Source organism: Nannospalax galili, unplaced genomic scaffold, assembly GCF_000622305.1.
Source record: "Nannospalax galili isolate Female #2095 unplaced genomic scaffold, S.galili_v1.0 scaffold1124, whole genome shotgun sequence".
Lineage (NCBI taxonomy): Eukaryota > Metazoa > Chordata > Mammalia > Rodentia > Spalacidae > Nannospalax > Nannospalax galili.
Window position 1 is genome coordinate 641,519 of NW_008351693.1, and position 17,676 is coordinate 659,194.

At 44.8% G+C, this 17,676-nt stretch overlaps 1 protein-coding gene across 7 annotated transcripts in view; it reads right to left on the minus strand.

The window, feature by feature from the left end:
* Nexn (nexilin F-actin binding protein) overlaps nucleotides 1-16,875 on the minus strand; it is a 45,410-nt gene extending 28,535 nt beyond the window's left edge. For 2 of the 7 annotated variants that reach the window (XM_029553829.1, XM_029553827.1), the window contains exon 1: nucleotides 16,635-16,875. The gene's annotated coding sequence lies outside the window, so the exon portion shown is untranslated. Of the gene's footprint in view, nucleotides 1-16,343; nucleotides 16,366-16,634 lie in introns of those variants that run through there. The other 5 variants (XM_029553831.1, XM_008848640.3, XM_017802072.2 and 2 more) reach the window with 4 other exon arrangements.
* Nucleotides 16,876-17,676: the final 801 nt, after the last annotated feature.

Genomic DNA, 17,676 nt, shown 5'->3' on the forward strand with positions numbered 1-17,676 from the left:
AGCTATTTTCTGCCTTAGACCCTGTCTGCCCCAGGTTTCAATCTTTTCCTTTCCTTCTCATTGTTCAATTTTTTCCAATGATGCTCTATACCCTGGTAATTTAAACCACTTCAAAAAAGACTTTATTTTCAAATTATGTGTATATGGGGGGGCAGAAAAGGCAGGTATGTGCACACGTGTGCAGTGCCCATGAAGGCCAGAAGAGGGCATTGGATCCCTCTGGAACTGGAGTTACAGGTGGTTATGAACTGCCATCTAGGTGGAGGGAACCAAACTCGGGTCCTTTGCAAGAGCAGTATGTGCTTTTTAACTGCTGAGCCATCTCTCCAACCTCCTAAATTATTTATTTATCTTAGTTTCTCTTCACACCTCCCTCCCACTTTATCACTCATTCTGAAATACTGCCATGACTCAAGCTTTTGCCATGTCCCTCAGCTCTATGGTCTTCAAATTTCCTTACGTCACTGTACTGATCCTTTGGTTGCTAACTTACCACTTTCTTCAGGAAGCCTTTAATGCCGTCCGGCTGGGTTAGGTGCTTTTCCTGTGTGCTTCCTAGCACTGCCTGCCTGCTCGCACACTTCTCTGCGTGCTTCCTAGCACTGCCTGCCTGCTCGCACACTTCTCTGCGTGCTTCCTAGCACTGCTTTCCTGCTCGCACACTTCTCTGCGTGCTTCCTAGCACTGCCTGCCTGCTCGCACACTTCTCTGCGTGCTTCCTAGCACTGCCTGCCTGCTCGCACACAGCACTTCCATGATAACAAACGTCCTGACCTCCTCCACCAACCTTTGAGTAAACACTATTTTATACACCTTTATGTCCTAGCATGTGCCTGGCACTTAGAAAACTTGTATGTGCCAAGTACCCTGGTAGGCCCTGAGAAATGGAACACTATTGTTAATAGTTTCTTTGCAAAAATTTTCAACAAATGCCTTTCAACTATACCTGATGGGTACTGGAAGGCAGCACACCTGCACCTTGCCTTCAGCTGGCTGCCCAGGACTCACGCTTTCATTCCTGCCCTAGCTCTGCACTTCTTGTTCCCAACCTGGCATGCTCTACGTCCCCTGCCTAGATTACATGGCACCAGTTGTTTGGGGGCACCTCCTTCAATTATAATAAAAGAAACTCCATCACAGAAAGCTTTACAATTTTCACGCAAAAACAGACTCATCTGAAAGAGTCTCTTTTTAAATTCAATTAAAAATGGAAATTCTGAGCATGGTGGCACATGCCTTTAATCCCGCACTCGGAAGGCAGAGGCAGGCAGATCTCTGTGAGATCAAGGCCATCTGGGACTACAGGGAGACCCTGTCTTAAAAGATAAAAAAAAAAAATCAACTTCTAGTCTCTTTGTGGATGGGGGGGTGTGTGAACATGTGCATGAGCATGCCCATACATATGTACATATGTGTGCATGCACGTGCGTGTGCATATGTGGGGTTCTTTTATTTTTAACAGTGTCTCACTGTGTAGCACTGTCTGGTCTGGAATTCATTCTGTAGACCAGACTGGAACTCACACCTGCCTCTGCCTCCTGAATGCTGGGATTAAAGGTGTGTGCCACTGCATCAAGTGTGTGCATGCACCTGACTGCACCGAGTGTGTGCATGCATCTGAAAGTCAACTGTCAACTTCAGGTGTCTTCCGTGCTTACTCTACACCTTAATTTTTTTTTAAGATTTATTATTTTTGCTGATGTGTATATGTGTGTTTATGTGTGCGTGCACATGTGCATGTGGGTGCCTTCGAGGCCAGAAGAGAGTGTTGGGTCCCCTTGAAGCTGCAGTTATGGGTACTTGTGAACCACTCAACATGGGTGCTGGGAACTGAACTCTGGTTCTCTGCAAGACCACTTAGTGCTCTTTAAGCACTAAGCTATCTCTGCAGAGGCTGTACCCTAGTTGTGAATACAGGGTTTCTTACTGAATTTGAATGCTGGCTGGCCAGGGAGCTCTGGGATCCTCTTGTCCTCGCCTCTCAGCGCAGGGCTTTCTGATGCTGCTGCCCCAGCTTATGTAGGTGCTGAAGATTCAAACTCAGGTCGTCATGCTTGTGTGGTAAACACTGTACTGATAGCCATCTCCCCAGTCCTCGCCTTCAATTTCATAATAAACTGTCTAGACTATATTTTTAAGTGAGTCTTCTGAAGACTGATTCTCAAATTCCAAATACCTTACATTATATACAGCTTTTGGTACAATAGTCATACCTCTTTAGTGAGATAATCATAACAATGTTTTAAACTTTTAAATTTCTTTTTATTTTACTTTTATGAGTATTTGCCTACATGTATGTAAGTGCACCCATGCTGTGCCATGCCTGCAGAGGCCAGAAGAAGGTGTCGGTCGGATCCTCTGGAACTGGAGTTACAGGCATCTGTTAGACACTATGTGGGGCTGGGAACCACAGCAGAATCCTCTGCAAGAGCAGCAGTGCTCTCAACTGCTGACGTCACTCTCCAGCCCAGGCCTAACTGTGGCAATCGGCAATCTTGGACTCTTTGCCTCATCTTCCGTTTTGTACTTATGTAAACTGTCAGCCAACACCTCACTGTCAGCCTAGAAACGTGTGTGGAACTTTCTTACCAGAAATACTCATTTACATAAAGTATTTGTCACTGTAAATTAAAATAATAAGCTTACAAAATTAGAAACTATAAAAGGATAGTATTCACTTTAATGATTTACTTTCCTCCAGAATTCTGGTAAATGTTTTCACATTATCACTTTTTTTCAAGAGGTACCTTAGCTGCTGAATGGAAACAGTTTTAATAGTTTCTGCAAAACTGTTAGCTAATAGACATTATCAGAATATGATTTTAAGCACACTAATTACTGGTAAATTTGGGGTTAAAATACTCCATAGTAACATATTAATGATTCTTTTGAGCTTTCATATATTTTATTTTATTTTTTTATGTGTATGAATGTTTTGCCTACATGTACGTACGTAAGTGCACCCATGTCATGCAATGCCCATGGAAGCCAGAAGAGGGCGTGGGATCCCCTGGAACTGGAGTTAAGGATGCTTGTTAGCTGCCATGTAGGTGCTGGGAACCAAACATGAGTCCTCTGCAAGAGCATCCAGTGCTCTTAACCATTGAGCCACCTCTCCAGCCCTTCTTTTGATCTTTTAAACTTTCTTACTATAAAGTCTACCATTCTTTCTGCCCTCAACCAGGTTCTGTTGCAGCCTCTTCTTCTCTGTGCTCATCTCTGGACTCTCTGTGAGGATTGTGACTGCATAGTGCACAGACCAGAATTCAGATACTCACCTGGGCCTGATAAGCCCCTACAGGTCACCACAGACTCTCACCTGGGCCTGATAAGCCCCTACAGGTCACCTCAGACTCTCACCTGGGCCTGATAAGCCCCTACAGGTCACCTCAGACCCTCACCTGGGCCTGATAAGCCCCTACAGGTCACCTCAGACCCTCACCTGGGCCTGATAAGCCCCTACAGGTCACCTCAGACCCTCACCTGGGCCTGATAAGCACAGACTCTCACCTGGGCCTGATAAGCCCCTACAGGTCACCTCAGACTCTCAGCTGGGCCTGATAAGCCCCTACAGGTCACCTCAGACTCTCACCTGGGCCTGATAAGCCCCTACAGGTCACCTCAGACTCTCAGCTGGGCCTGATAAGCCCCTACAGGTCACCTCAGACTCTCAGGTTTCTCTTTCCATCTTTTTGATCCTCCACCCTGACAATTATATTCAGTAACAGTAACCTTTATCCACCTCCAAGACCTCTTTAAAGTCACTTCTTTACAAACGAAGTATTTTCCCAAGCTAATTATAACAGAAATGTTGAAGTTACATATATAATAAAAATGTAAGGATTTGAAAAAAGCCAACACATTAAAGGAAAGACCTAGAGCCTCTACAGTAAACAGAGAACAGAAAACAAGCCATTTAATACCTAATTCGTGCTATGTATTCAGTAGTTTCCATTTTATAAATTTAGAGCTGATGAATACGACAAAACCAAGAATAAATGAGGGAAAGATACAGAAATTAGCTAAAATGGGGACTGGTGAGATGACTCGGCAAGTGAAGTGCTTGCCACACAAGCCTGGTGATCTGAGTTCAATTCCCCAGACCACGTAAAAGTGGAAGGAGAGAACTGACCCACCAAGCTGTCCTCTAATGGTCACACACAGGCTAATAATACATTTTTAAGTAGCTAAAATGAATATGTATTCAGAAATCTTTGCTGAACATCTTTCTATGATCTGTTAGAGTCAGTATACAGATCTATATACTCAACAATAAATAGGATAAACTGTTCTCAGAGAACTCAGTAGAGATGGGAGAATATGCACTACCAAATTAGAAGGCTTCCATTTAAAATATTTATGTATTCATTTATTTGTATATGTGTGGAGGTCAGAGGGTAACTCAGGAGTCGGTTCTCTCTTTCCACCATGTGGATCACAAAGATGGAACTCAGGCTGTCTAAGAAGCACCTCCATTCACTGAGCCATGTTGCTGGCCAGTACTTCTGTTCTCAGCATAGAGAATGCTTCAAGTACTGTGAAAACATGCAAGAGTAAGCTCTGTAGTGTGGAAGGGTGGAAGGAATCAGTTTGAACATTTTGGGCTCAGGGATAAAGTATAGGCCTATTTTTAAAGTTTCTAGATAAGTTTTATTTATGTTTATCTACATATATGATGACCAAATATGTACTTACTAATTCATTTAAATAACAATTGCAAACATTATTATTACCATAAAACACTATGAAAAGTAACATTTCAAAATAAAAACAATGTTAAGAATGATACGGTTTTACATTTTTGGAAATCTTTTTTCTTTTCCTTTTGGTCTTTTTGAGACAGAGTCTCCCTGAAGCCCCAACACGCCTGGAACTCGCTATGTAGACCAGGCTGGCCTTGAACTCACAGAGATCCGCCTGCCTCTGCTTCCCAAGTGCTGGGATCAAAGTCATGCACCACCACGCCTGGCTTGAAAAGAAACACATTCCCATATCTGCTTCTCAAAATACTGTGATATGTTGTCTCGACTGAATCTGATGAAATATGACCTCACACAGATAGTAGTTGGAGAAGAAGGACCTTACAGGGTCCTGAGGACTCCACAGGTGGGTTCAAGGACACATTTTGAGACTGGCTGAGTTACAGAAGAGCATCCTATCAAAGCAAGTCAATTCTCATTCTACAAAGCAAAAGTTTACACTGAGCATCACTTACTATATCTTAGAATGCTGATGAAAATTGGTTTAACTTAATTTCTATGCTCAGTAGCCGAATACCAAAGGATTGTATATCTAGAATTGCATATTTTCCTGAAACTAGCGTTGAGGCCCCATTCATGTGTGAGCAAGTGGATGCAGTACCAACGGCCACCAGAAAGGGGCAGCAGCAGCATAGCAATCCGTTACCACCAAGTGTAATCTCAGGAAGCCAGTTGAAAGATTAAGAATGCAAATGGAGGACTGGCCGGATGGCTCAGCAGGTAAAGGTCCTTTTTTTCAGCGCCTGAAACCCACATGGTAGGAGGAGAGGACCCTTTCCTGCAAACTGCCCTCTGACAACGCACAGACCGTGGTACTCACATGCCCACTCATATACATACACACACATCCAAAATAAATAAATGGTTTCAAGAAAAAATAACACAAGGAGCTGGAAAGATGGCTCAGCAGTTAAGAGCACTGGCTGCTTTTGCAGAGGTCCCAGATTTAATTCCCAGCACCAACACGGCAGCTAACAACCACCTGTAATTCCACTTCCAGGGGATCTGACACCCACTTCTGACCTCCGTGGGCATTGCACAGCACAGGATCACTTACATACATTTAAGCAATACACGCATGCACATTAAATAAGAGTATGAGCAGATAGGGATGGAGAGACGGCTCAGTGGTTAAGAGTATTGACTGTTCTTGCTGAGGACCCGGGTTCAATTCCCAGCACTCACATGGGGGCTAACAATTGTCTGTAACTCCCGTTCCAGGGGATCCGACACCCTCTTCTGACTTCCACAGGCATTGCATGTCACAGGTGCACCTACCTACATGCAGACATTACATTCGTACACATAAAATAAAAATATTAAAATATTTTTTTAAATGAAAAAAAGAATATGAGCAGAAACCAGGGCCTGGTGGCACAGACCTGTCATCTCAAGTCTTGAGAGGCTGAAACAGGATTGTAAGTTCTAGGCCAGCCCGGCTACACAGCAAAACCTTGTCTCAAAGAACCCCAAAGAAATGGGGGTAAGGCAGTAGAGAGATGTGGTAGAGTACTTGCCTAACAAGAGCAAGGCACTAGGCTCAATCCCAAGACAAAAAAATAAAGAGTAGGATTTGAGGCCAGATGTAGCTCCTGCAGGTAGAAAGCATATTCAGCATACAGAAGGGCCTGGGTTCAAGCCTTCAAGCCACAGCATCAAATCTCCTCTCCTTCCCAAAGGGAGAAAAAAGAGAGAGACCAAAGGACAGACTTAATACACAGTTTATCAGAGAGTTCGGTCACAACAAAGGCTAAGATGACAAGGGTCCTTAGTAATGGCCATTCTTGTATGTGAAGTATTCGTGTTATATGAAGACAGTGTGGTATCTATCAAGCACACAATCCATGTCCTATAACCTGCACATGATTCCCAACAACTGCCATTTTTCTCAGATTTGACAGATGATACCTGTGTTTACAATATTGTCTTTTTGTGAGAAGGAAAATCTGCTGTATGTCAAATATGATGCCCGTTGAATAAGAAGAAATAATAGCCCTTGAAATAAGTGTCTTTGGTGGGAAAAGTAGATGGGATCACAACTAATCAGAGTGATAAGTACTACCCTAGCAGTATTACAACAGGGCTGTAGAGATGTGGAAGAGTTTTGGTGGTAGGAAGGGGTTGGGGCAAAGGTTTCACAGAGGTGATAACATTTAAGCTAGGCTTTGAAGGGTAAACAGGAGTTCACAAAGCAGAGATGGCATAAGAGTAAAACAACCCACATTTATAACTATAACAATGTTCATGCCTGATGACGCACTGAAAATTTGTGGCACTGTAGACTGTCCAGCGTGGTCTCTGGCTAAATTACAGAGTTAGGCTGGGTATAGACAAGACTCCCAAATGCCATGTTAAGAAAAAGTTTATATTTGATACTATCAGTCATCAGAAGATTTTGTTTTGTTCTGTTCTGTTTTGTTTTGTTTTGTGTTTTGCTTTGTTGAGAGAAGGTCTTTGTATTTGTAGCCCAGGCTGGCCTGGAGTTCACTATGTAGCTTGGGTTGGCCTTGAATTTACGATCCTCCTGCTTTGGCCTCCTAAGTGCTGAAGTTACAGTCATGAACCACCAAGTCTGCCCAAAAGAGTTTTTAAAGCAGGATATGACTTAATCAGATACAAATTCCAGGAAGGAAAAAAAAAATTCTATTGGTGGAGACAACAGCACAAAAACGGGAAAGGTGAGTAAGGTGAGGACTGTTGAGTCACTTTTCTGTTGCTGTGATAGAAACACTGACCAAAGCAATTTATAGACGGAAGAGTTTGTTTGAGCTCACCGTTCCAGGGGAATTACAGTCCCTCATGGCGGGGAGGCATGGTGGAAGGAGGTGGTTGGAGGAAGAGGAGAAGCTAGGCTCTACATCTTCCAGCAGGCACAGGAAACAAGAGAGCAACCAGAGATTAAGAACTTAAAAACTATTTGAGACCAGCCTGGTCTACATAGTGAGTTCTAGGACAGCTGGGGCTACAGGGAGACCCTGTCTCAAAAAGACAAAAAAAAAAGAATTTAAGAACTCTCTAAGCCGCCCCCCATGAAGTGCTTCCTCCAGGATAGACACACCTTCTAAAACCTCCCAAAACAGCACCACCATCTGAGGACAAAATGTCCAAATATTTGGAGCCTATGGGGGACATTTTCATTCCAACCACCACAAGGGCAGACCTTGGCAAGGAAGAAAAGGAGCTGAGTCAGCACGGAAGCATTCACAGTGGAAAGAATTCCAAGAAACATTTAACAAATGAAATCAACAGGACATGGTGAGCTATTACTCACATAACAAGTATTTATTAAGCTCCCACTACGTGCTAGACACTACCCCAGGCTGTGGAGAAATGAAAGTTAATCCAAAAACGTCTCTGATTTCCTAAAGCTTAGGTCCGAGTAGGGGCCTGATTGCAGCTATGGCCAGTTTGATAGGAGGGGTGGAGGGGAGAGGAAAACACTGTCAAGCACAAACCCGGGGTTCTACTTTGAGCAAATGTGCTGACACTAAAGGACTGAGTCAGAGTGAGCTCAGTTCTGAACAGGTTTTACTATCTGTCAAAATTACACTTGAGCTGGGCATAGTGGCGCATGCCTTTAATCTCAGCACTCAGGAGGCAGAGGAAGGCAGATCTCTGTGAGTTCAAGGCCAGCCTGGTCTACACAGTGAGTTCCAGGACAGCTGGGACTACAGGGAGACCCTGTCTGAAAAAGACCAAAAAAATTACATTTGAAGCCACGGTTCATTATGGTCCTGGAATTTTATAGCTCTTCTCTAGGACCTTATAAATCATGAGAGCCACCTGTCTAACTCCTTCATTTACCGTATAAAGAAATGAGAGGCCAAAGGTCCTCGGGAACTTATCCAGGCTACAAGTAGATGCAAAGAAGGAACCAGACTCTGGTTCCTTTTTTTTTTTTTTTGTCTTTTTGAGACAGGGTCTCTCTACAGCCCCAGCAGGCCTAGAATTCACTTTGTAGACCAGGCTGGCCTTCAACTCACAGAGATCCACCTGCCTCAGCCTCCCTAGTTCTAGGATTAAAGGCATGTGCCACCACGCCCTGCCAGCCTCTGTTTCTTAACTTTTTTTTTTTTTAATGTGTATGAGTATATTGCCTGCATGTATGTAAGTGTACCTGTGTTGTGCAGTGCTCATGGAGGTCAAAAGAGGGCTTCAGATCCCCTGGAACTGGAGTTACGGACAGTTGCTAGCTGCCATGTGGGTGCTGAGAACTGAACCCCAGTCCTCGGCAAGAGCAGCCAGTGCTTGTAACTGCTGAGCATCTCTCCAGCCCCCGTTTCTTTTAATCAGCAGCTTGACTCATGCTACCATTCCCCACACTTTCTTTCTTAAGTACATGGAACATTACATATAGATGAGCGATATGCTCTACAGCAATACAACGTCATTGGCAAGTAAGAAATGTGCTTCAAGAAGTTTTGAAAATGAAGATCTCTCCATGGCCAGATAAAATACATTTCTAGAATAAAACAATTCCCAGGTTGATTATTAAGTATGAAGCTCAGCCTGTGAGAGAATACATAACAGTACGTGTAAGAAATCTGTGTGTGTGTGCACACGTGTGTATGAATGCAGGCTTGTGTGTGCCACAGCATGTGGTCAAGGTCAGAGGACAACCTTGGGTGGTGACCCTCGCTGTCCACATTGTTTGAGGCAGTGTTTCTTGTTGGCTACCACCTATGCCATGCTTCTGGGGATTCTCCTGTCTCTGCTTCCCATCTCCCTCTAGGATGCTGGGTACTGATATGAGCTACCATGTATGGCTTTACGTTGAGTTCAGGGGATTTGAACTCAGGTCCTCATGCTTGCACAGCAAGAGCTTTACCCACTGAGCCATCTCCCCAGCCCCCAGACCATTTTTTTAGGTTGGTGGGGTTTGACCTCAGGGCCTCACACATGCTAAGTGTACACTCATCACTGAGCTGTACTCCTACCTCTGCCCATAATCTTGTTTAGACTTTCACTGGACCTGTGTTTAACCTGTAATTTTTCTAATTTTAATTTTCCTTCACATCTTAGATATGCAATTAAAGCATTTCAAAAACAGCAAATAAAGCCGGGCGTGGTGGCGCATGCCTGTAGTCCCAGCACTTGGGAGGCAGAGGCAGGCAGATCTCTGTGAGTTCAAGGCCAGCCTGGTCTACATAGTGAGTTCCAGGACAGCTGGGGCTGCAGGGAGACCCTGCTTCAAAAAACAAACAACAACAACAAAAACAAAAAAAAAAAAAACAAACCAGCAAATAATGCAAGGACCAAGAAAAGAATTTGAAATCATAGTTCTCTATCACATGTAGCAATCATATCAACATATCACCTCCTCAGGAGAACAGACTCTCAAGACACTGCCTGTCTGAAAGTGCATTTCACCATGCACAAGTAAATTCTCTGTCTCAGCTCTGTTCCCCTTGTTGCAGGTACTGGTACTGATATGAGCTACCGTGTGTGGCTGGTCTAACAGGTTGGTCTCTAACTTTCCACCCTCCTGCTTCCTCCTCCCAAGTACTGATATTACAAGCATTTGCTGCCATGCTCCACTTTCTTTCAACTTTTAAGAAAATTTTAATTGAAAAATGTTAACTATATACAAATATATGCTGAAACCTAATTCTTTGAGAGAAAAAACAAAGTTGTTTGAACTTCGTAAAATAGAAGCCCAACTTTAAAAAAAATTATTTATTTTTTTACTTTATGTGTATGTGTGTATTACCTGCATGTAGGTAAGTGCACCCATGTCATGCAATGCCAGCGGAAGTCAGAAAAGGCAGTCAGATCCCCTGGGACTGGAGTTACGTAGTTGTTAGCTGTCATGTGGGTGCTGGGATGTGAACCCAGGTCTTCTGCAAGGTCAGTGTTAACCACTGAACCATCTCTCCAGCCCCAGAAGCCTAACTTTTTATAATTTTTTTTTTACTTGTACAAAACTCATACACTTTTATGGGCACTGGAGAGATGACTCAGTGGTTAAGACTGCTCTTACAGAGGACCCAGGTTTGGTGCCCAGCACCCACATGGCAGCTAACAATTGCCCATAACTCTAGTTCCAGGAGATCTGATGCCCTCTTTTGGCCTCAGTGGGCACTGTGTACATGTAATGCACACCCATACATGCTGGCAAAACCTCATTCACATAAAATAAAAGTAAATGTTAAAAATATACAACTTACTTGCCCATGGGTCACAGTGCATGCCTGTAATTGCAGCACTTGGGAGACTGAGGCAGGAAGATTGCTGTGAATTCAAGGCCAGCAATGGGCTACACAGAAAAACCTGACTTAAAAAATAAATACAGGCAGCCGGGCGTGGTGGCACATGCCTTTAATCCCAGCACTCGGAGGCAGAGGCAGGTGGGTCTCTGTGAGTTCAAAGCAGCCTGGTCTACATAGTGAGTTCCAGGGCAGCTGGGGCTACAGGGAGACCCTGTCTCAAAAAGACCAAAAATAAATAAATAAATAAACACAGAAATAAATATAACTTGTCATATTTAATGAAAATTACAACGAGGTATGATGGTGAATGCCTATAATCTCAGCACTCAAGAGCCAGAGGTACAAAGATTATACTAAGTTCAAGGCCAGTTAGGGCTACATAGCCAAGGCCCTAGCTCCATAAAAGAAAAAGTATACTATAAACCCATCACATACTTCGTCACACCTCAAAATAGGAAATTAGATCTTATTTACTGTTCTAGTTTCCTCTCTGTTCTGATAAAACACGCTGACCAAAAGCACCTTGGGGAGGAACTGTTTACTTGGCTTACAATTCCAGGTTACAGTCCCATGGAGGGAAGTCCACACAGGAGCCTGGAGGCTGCACCACTGAGGGGCACTGCTTGCTCTCTGATGTGCTCTCTCAGTTGCTCTTACTTAGCTTTCTCATACAGCCCAGGACACCCTGCCCAGGAAATTATGCCACCCACAGCAGTGGGCCTTCCTCCAACAATTAAGACAGCTAAGACAGTTCCCCACAGAATGGCCACAGAGCACAGATGAGGAAAATTACTCCACTGAGACTCTTTGGGAATTCTAGACTGTCAAGTCGACAGACAATGCTAGCTAGGACACTTACCTATTTGAAATAGTGAGATCCACAGTTCCTCACTGGAAACCAGGAAACTTAATTACACCCTACTATGTATGTCATTCCTCTGTAATTACCACTGTATTCTGCTTTTACATGACTGTAATACCTTTCGAAGTGTATTATCACACTCAAGCCCTGGTAAATAAGATCTACTGTATTCTCAGTGCTGTTTGATACAGCATGTCTATAAGATTCCGTAAGTGTCTTACGACACCAGACACAGGACAAGCTCAAGCCATACTTGAGCAAGTGGACTAATGACAGGGGTAACAGGACAACTATGGGATCAAAATCAGCCTCAATAATATGTGATTTACACTGCAGGAGGACTCATGACACCTAACTAAAGTAATAGAAAAGAAAGTGGGGAATGCAAAACAAAATAAAAACAATCAGAAACTTTAGGAAAATGGTTTCCTAAGCAAATTGCTGGAGTGATCTGGGCTTCCTCACCCTATCTACAAGAGGAAGATAGTCTTTCACTGAAGAACACAGTTGGAATGGGAAGATCTGGCTGGCATTCTTTCCCCAAACAAGCCAGTGGGGTAGGGAGGTAGAAGAGTAAGTAATTAATTCCTTTTTAGGGCTATTCCAGTTTCATTCTGTTACTGTGATGTGACTGGCCAAAAGCAATTTAGGGAGATAAGTTTATTTGGCTTACCCATCAGGGTCACAACCCCTTTCTGAGGGAGTCAGGGCAGAAACTCAAGGCAGGAAACCGGACACAGGAACCAAGAGAGAAACTGCTTGCTGGCTCCCTCAGACTCATTCTCAGCTAGCTTTCTATTATAGCCCAGGACCACCTGTGTAGGGATGGTGCAGCACACAGTGGGCAAGGCCCTCCTGCATGTTAATAAGACAATTCCCCCACAGACATGGCCACAGGCCAATCAAATCTAGGCAGTTTCTTAATCCAGGCTTTCCTCTTAGATAACGCTAGGCGGTGTCAAGTTGACAAAGGTGAGGCAATAGCCAGGCTCTAAAAGTCATAAAAACACTCCTGAAAACTCCTCAAATGCAACAGGGAATAGAATTGCTTAGAAACCCCAGAAAAGGGTTCTTTACCTGAAACCCCCTCCCCCGTGCTTTCTATATCCCACAGTTAAATAATTTGATTTGTTTTGGTTACCAATACATTGTCTTCTTCAAACTCTAATTGATAAACTGACACTAACAATTAGTCAGTGAATACTAACTTCCTCTTCCCACCCCCGTAAGACTACCTTTAAAGGACTGCTAACCCAGATTTAAAGTCCAAGCACTGAATCATGGTTCAGACTTGCCCTAATACACACTTGGATCAGGAACTGTCCTATCAAGTATGTACAGCCAGGTTCTCCAATAGGACTGACAGGTGGTATAAATGAGTGATCAGCTGTAAAGCGATGGGGATCATGGAGTGTGCACCCTGTCAGGGGAAACCACTGCTTACCTCTGTGGTATTGTTGCCATTCAGAAATATGGACTCAATTTTGCCCAGACATTCCAGTTTTCAGGAGAGGATGTAAATCTATATTTTAGTGTAAAATATACTGTGTTGGGGGTGGTTATCTTTTTTTGTTTTTTGAGACAAGGTCTCCCTGCAGTCCCAGCTGGCCTGAAACTACTATGTAGACCAGGCTGGCCTCGAACTTGTGGAGATCTGCCTGCCTCTGCCTCCCAAATGCTGGGATTAAAGGCATGAGCCACCATGCCCAGCAAATACACTGAGTTTTAAGAATATTTATGGCTTAGAAGTGTCTTTGTGGGGTTTTATTAAAAAAAAATTTATATTTTTATTTTGTGTGCATATGTAAGTCAGGGGACAGCATGTAGGTGTCGTTTCTCTTCCACCATGTGGATCCTGGGATTGAACCCAGATAATCAGGCTTGGGAGCAGGCTCCTTTATTGGCTGAGTCCTCTCACCCACCTGAAAGTGTCTTTTATTGTCAGTTCATGATGCTGATCGAAGGAAATGGACCTACTGAGAAAACAGAAAATGTCCAAGTAGGGGGAGGTATTTAGTCCAAAAGAGGACAGTGAAATCAAAGAGGAAGAAAGGGAAGATGAGGCACAGAAAAGAAAGTGACAGAAAGTCTCGTGACCTCAGAACCTTGCCAAGGGAGGGCCAGTCTGTCATATAGTCTGAGAGGAAACAAGGCAGATGTCCAGCAGGAAGAAAAGAAGAATCACCTGTTGAGCAACATTCACTAGGTGGCAGACGCAAATAGGGTGTTGCTTCTCTGATGTGGCAACGCCAGGAGAAAACCGCATGCGTGAGAAAAAAAAGACTAGAGGGAAACACATTGCAACACTAACAGCAACATGTCAGACAGTGCTTTTCTCATCCTCCATTTTCAGCTATAACTACGGAGCTATGTTAATTTTATGGCCCAAATAAGGTAGGTTTCTGAGTTAAAATCCACCCATCCTGGGGATGGAGAGATGGCTCAGCAGTTAAGAACACTGACTGCTCTGGCAGAGGACCCAGGTTTGATTCCTAGCACCCACATGGCGGCTACGAACCATCCTTAACTCCAGTTCTAGGGGAATCCGAAGCCCTCTTCTGACCTCCATGGCATTGCACGACACAGGTGCGCTCACATACATGCAGGCAGTACACTCATACACATAAAATAAAAATAAATATTTTAAAAAAAATCCACCCATCCTAGAGTGTAGACAGTGCATTGCCCCAGGCCAGGCTGCAGCTCAAGGTTTGAGCAGGGATGTGCAAGGTCCCCGGGTTCCATCCCCAGCTCCATGACCACCACAAAAGCACACTACCATAAAGTAAACCACTCAGCACACTGAATAGTTAAATTTAAAAAGTAACAATTCCGAGCGTATGTAATATATAACTATGTAACAGAAGACCAGAACCACACAGGTGACATGGACAGGAGAGGTTAAATTACAGAAGTATGTGCCATTTTTAGTATGTGGCAAGTTGTTTTCCTACCAAGACACTTTGTATGTGGCCTACATAATTAAAGAAGATACAGTGTTCAGTAAAAACTTTTAGAATTCTGCCCATGTGTCACATAGTTGTCTACAGTCACTGTCTTCATTCTCATAGGCATGAACAACTTATATATTGGTATTTAAATAATGCTTTTTTTAGGGATTTCAAAAGTAATAGATTCGCCCACCACCACCACCACTACCACAAATGAAGTATATTGTCTCAGGCCATTTGGGTTCTAAGCAATCTAAATCTCCAATTAACCTCTATCAAATACACATATTCAGTTTCATCTTGTTCACCAGTGAAACCCTAACCTAAATAGTTCAAGTGAAATTTCAGGGGAAAAATACTGTTCAAAAACCTAGATAATGTATTCCTTTGCTGATGCTAAATATAGTCTTCTCAAGATGACATACATTTTGACAATGATCTGCCTTACATGTCAAATTTTCAAAAATAGCACAGATTCCATTTTAAGGTAAGCATGAAAAAATTGCTCCTCCTGTTTCACTGGAAAGTAGACTTTAAAGTGCAAATCTCTGAAAACTGGATTGTGTCCACAGTCATAATGAGGAAAAGTGGACTTAAAATTTGCTGTAGTTTTTGTTTAGTGCTAAGAGACCTGTTGCAGGTAATGTTCAAAATTGTACACATTTTTCTTTACATTACTCCTCAGACACAGCCATCAAGATACAAAATGTTGAGCTGTGCCTCATGGTCCAGGCCTGTAATCCCAGCTACTCACCAGGCTGAGACAGGAGGATCCCAAGTTCTGCCTGACCTACAGAGTGAATTTTAGGCTAGCCCAGGCCACTTAATAAGACTATGTCTCAAAAAGTAAAAAGAGGTCTGCGATATAATACAGTCGAGAGTGAACTGCGTCAAAATCAAAGGTCATTTATACCAAATGAAACCCACCCCAATCAAAACTAGTTTCCCTTTATTTGATTAATTACACACCTTTTTCATACAAATACTCCAAACTCAAAAATAACTTCAGAGACATGCATTTTGAATGTTCTTACGGCAGCTGTTTGACCTATAAAAGGGAATTGGGGGAATTTTGTGTGGTTCGCTCGATAACGTGACCAACATGGACTAAACCCTAGAGCGTATTCAATCACACCACGGAGATAGCTGTGCGGTGACTCCCGCGGCTCCCGCTGCATACGCTCGTTAACAGCATTTGGCTGAGGAGCGACGATCCCTTTGGCCGAGCGTTTCCGGCTGCTTTTCCTTGCCGGCCTCTTCCCAAGGGCGGTCTTTTTGTGAGGACAGACCCCTGGCTATTTTTACCTTCTTATCTCTCCCTCCCACCTCGCTGTCGACATGTGGCCTTAAAATAAAACGAGTATCTGAAAGTCTTTAGTAATCACCTCATCCCTCAACTTGGTCATTTTTCTTACAAATACGAATCTTTTTTTTCATTTGAAGAACAGCCCAAGATTTATACATAGGATGTTGTCAAAACGCAGACCGAGAGACCGTTCCAAAGGTGGCCACTTTATTCACCCCAACTTGGAGGTAGCTCAGCCCCCAAGCATACCCTCACCTGGGGTGGGGGGGACCCGGGAGGTGCTAAGTACTCAGTCCCCAGTCTCCACGGGCATCAGGGATCTGCTGGCCCAACCGGAGCCCGGCGGGACACGTGCTGGGGGCCACGGGAGCTGCACCGCGCGGACCCCAGCCCGGGACACGCGCCTCTCGGCTCCCTGGGAACTGGCCCCCAAACTCAGCCGGCCGCGCCGAGCCGAAGCCCGGGAGCCCGCAAGTGGCCCAGCCAGAGCCCAGGCCGGTGCCGGAGCCCCGCAGCCGCCCGCAGCGCTGCTACCCGCGCTCCTACCGGTGCGCCGTCCTCCTCCTCCCGGTGTGCGCTGCGCGCTGCTCCCGCTGCACCCGCTGCTCCCGCTGCACCCGCTGCTCCCGCTGCACCCGCTGCACCCGCTGCACCCGCTGCTCCGGCCGCCCGGGGCCCTCTGGCTGCCGCCGCTGCGCTCCAGCAGCAAGTTTCCATAAAAGTCCTGGTGCGCAGCCTGTTCCCGCATTCCAGACGGGCCCAGCGCCGGCTGCAGCTGTTCCAAGACAAGGCCAGTCCCCAACCCCCACCTCCGCCACAGCACCAGGGGAGGGGAGGAGAGAAGAGTCACCGCGGAGGCAGGCGGGGGCGGGGGTGCCAACTTTCCCCACAATTTGCCAGCCGCCTGGCCCAGGTGCCAGCTGACCCCCTAAACCTGGGCCTGCCAGCCTCCGGCAGGGCCTGTCTCCCTGTGGGGAAAAGGCGATGCTCAATGGGACCGGGCTGCCTGGAGCAACGCTGGCACTTCCCTGGGATCTCTACCTGTCCTAGGGTCCCATGAGAAGGGCTGACTTTGGCTAGCTTTTCCTTTTCCAGGGAGAGCATGGGGCGGCAGTCTGAAATGGCTTCCTCCGTTTGTCTGTTGCTCTCCTTTTCTTAATCCTGCTCCCTAACTCCTAATGCAGTTAATAGAAAAAAAGGTTGAAGGTAGAGGAACCCAATCCACCATCCTTAACTGAAAGCCAATTACCTCTGATTTTCCTAACCATAAAAGCATGTGTGAATATCAACACCACAGACCTTTTCAACCTCCATCACAACCTACCAATCAAACCCATGAAATAGCAGCACATTAAGCCATGACAGCACTCAGAGACCGCATGTTTGGAGAGGGGCTGTTGCTCAGTACTAGCGGAGTGTTGATTTCACACAAGCCCAAGGTTCATTTCTCAGAACCACACACCACAGTGTTCCTAATGGGACCAGCCATGGTGCCCTATCCCAGCACTTAGGAGGCAGAGCCAAGATCAGGAGTTCAAAGCCAGCCTGGTCTACATAGGGCGTTCCAGGGCTACCTAGTGAACCATGT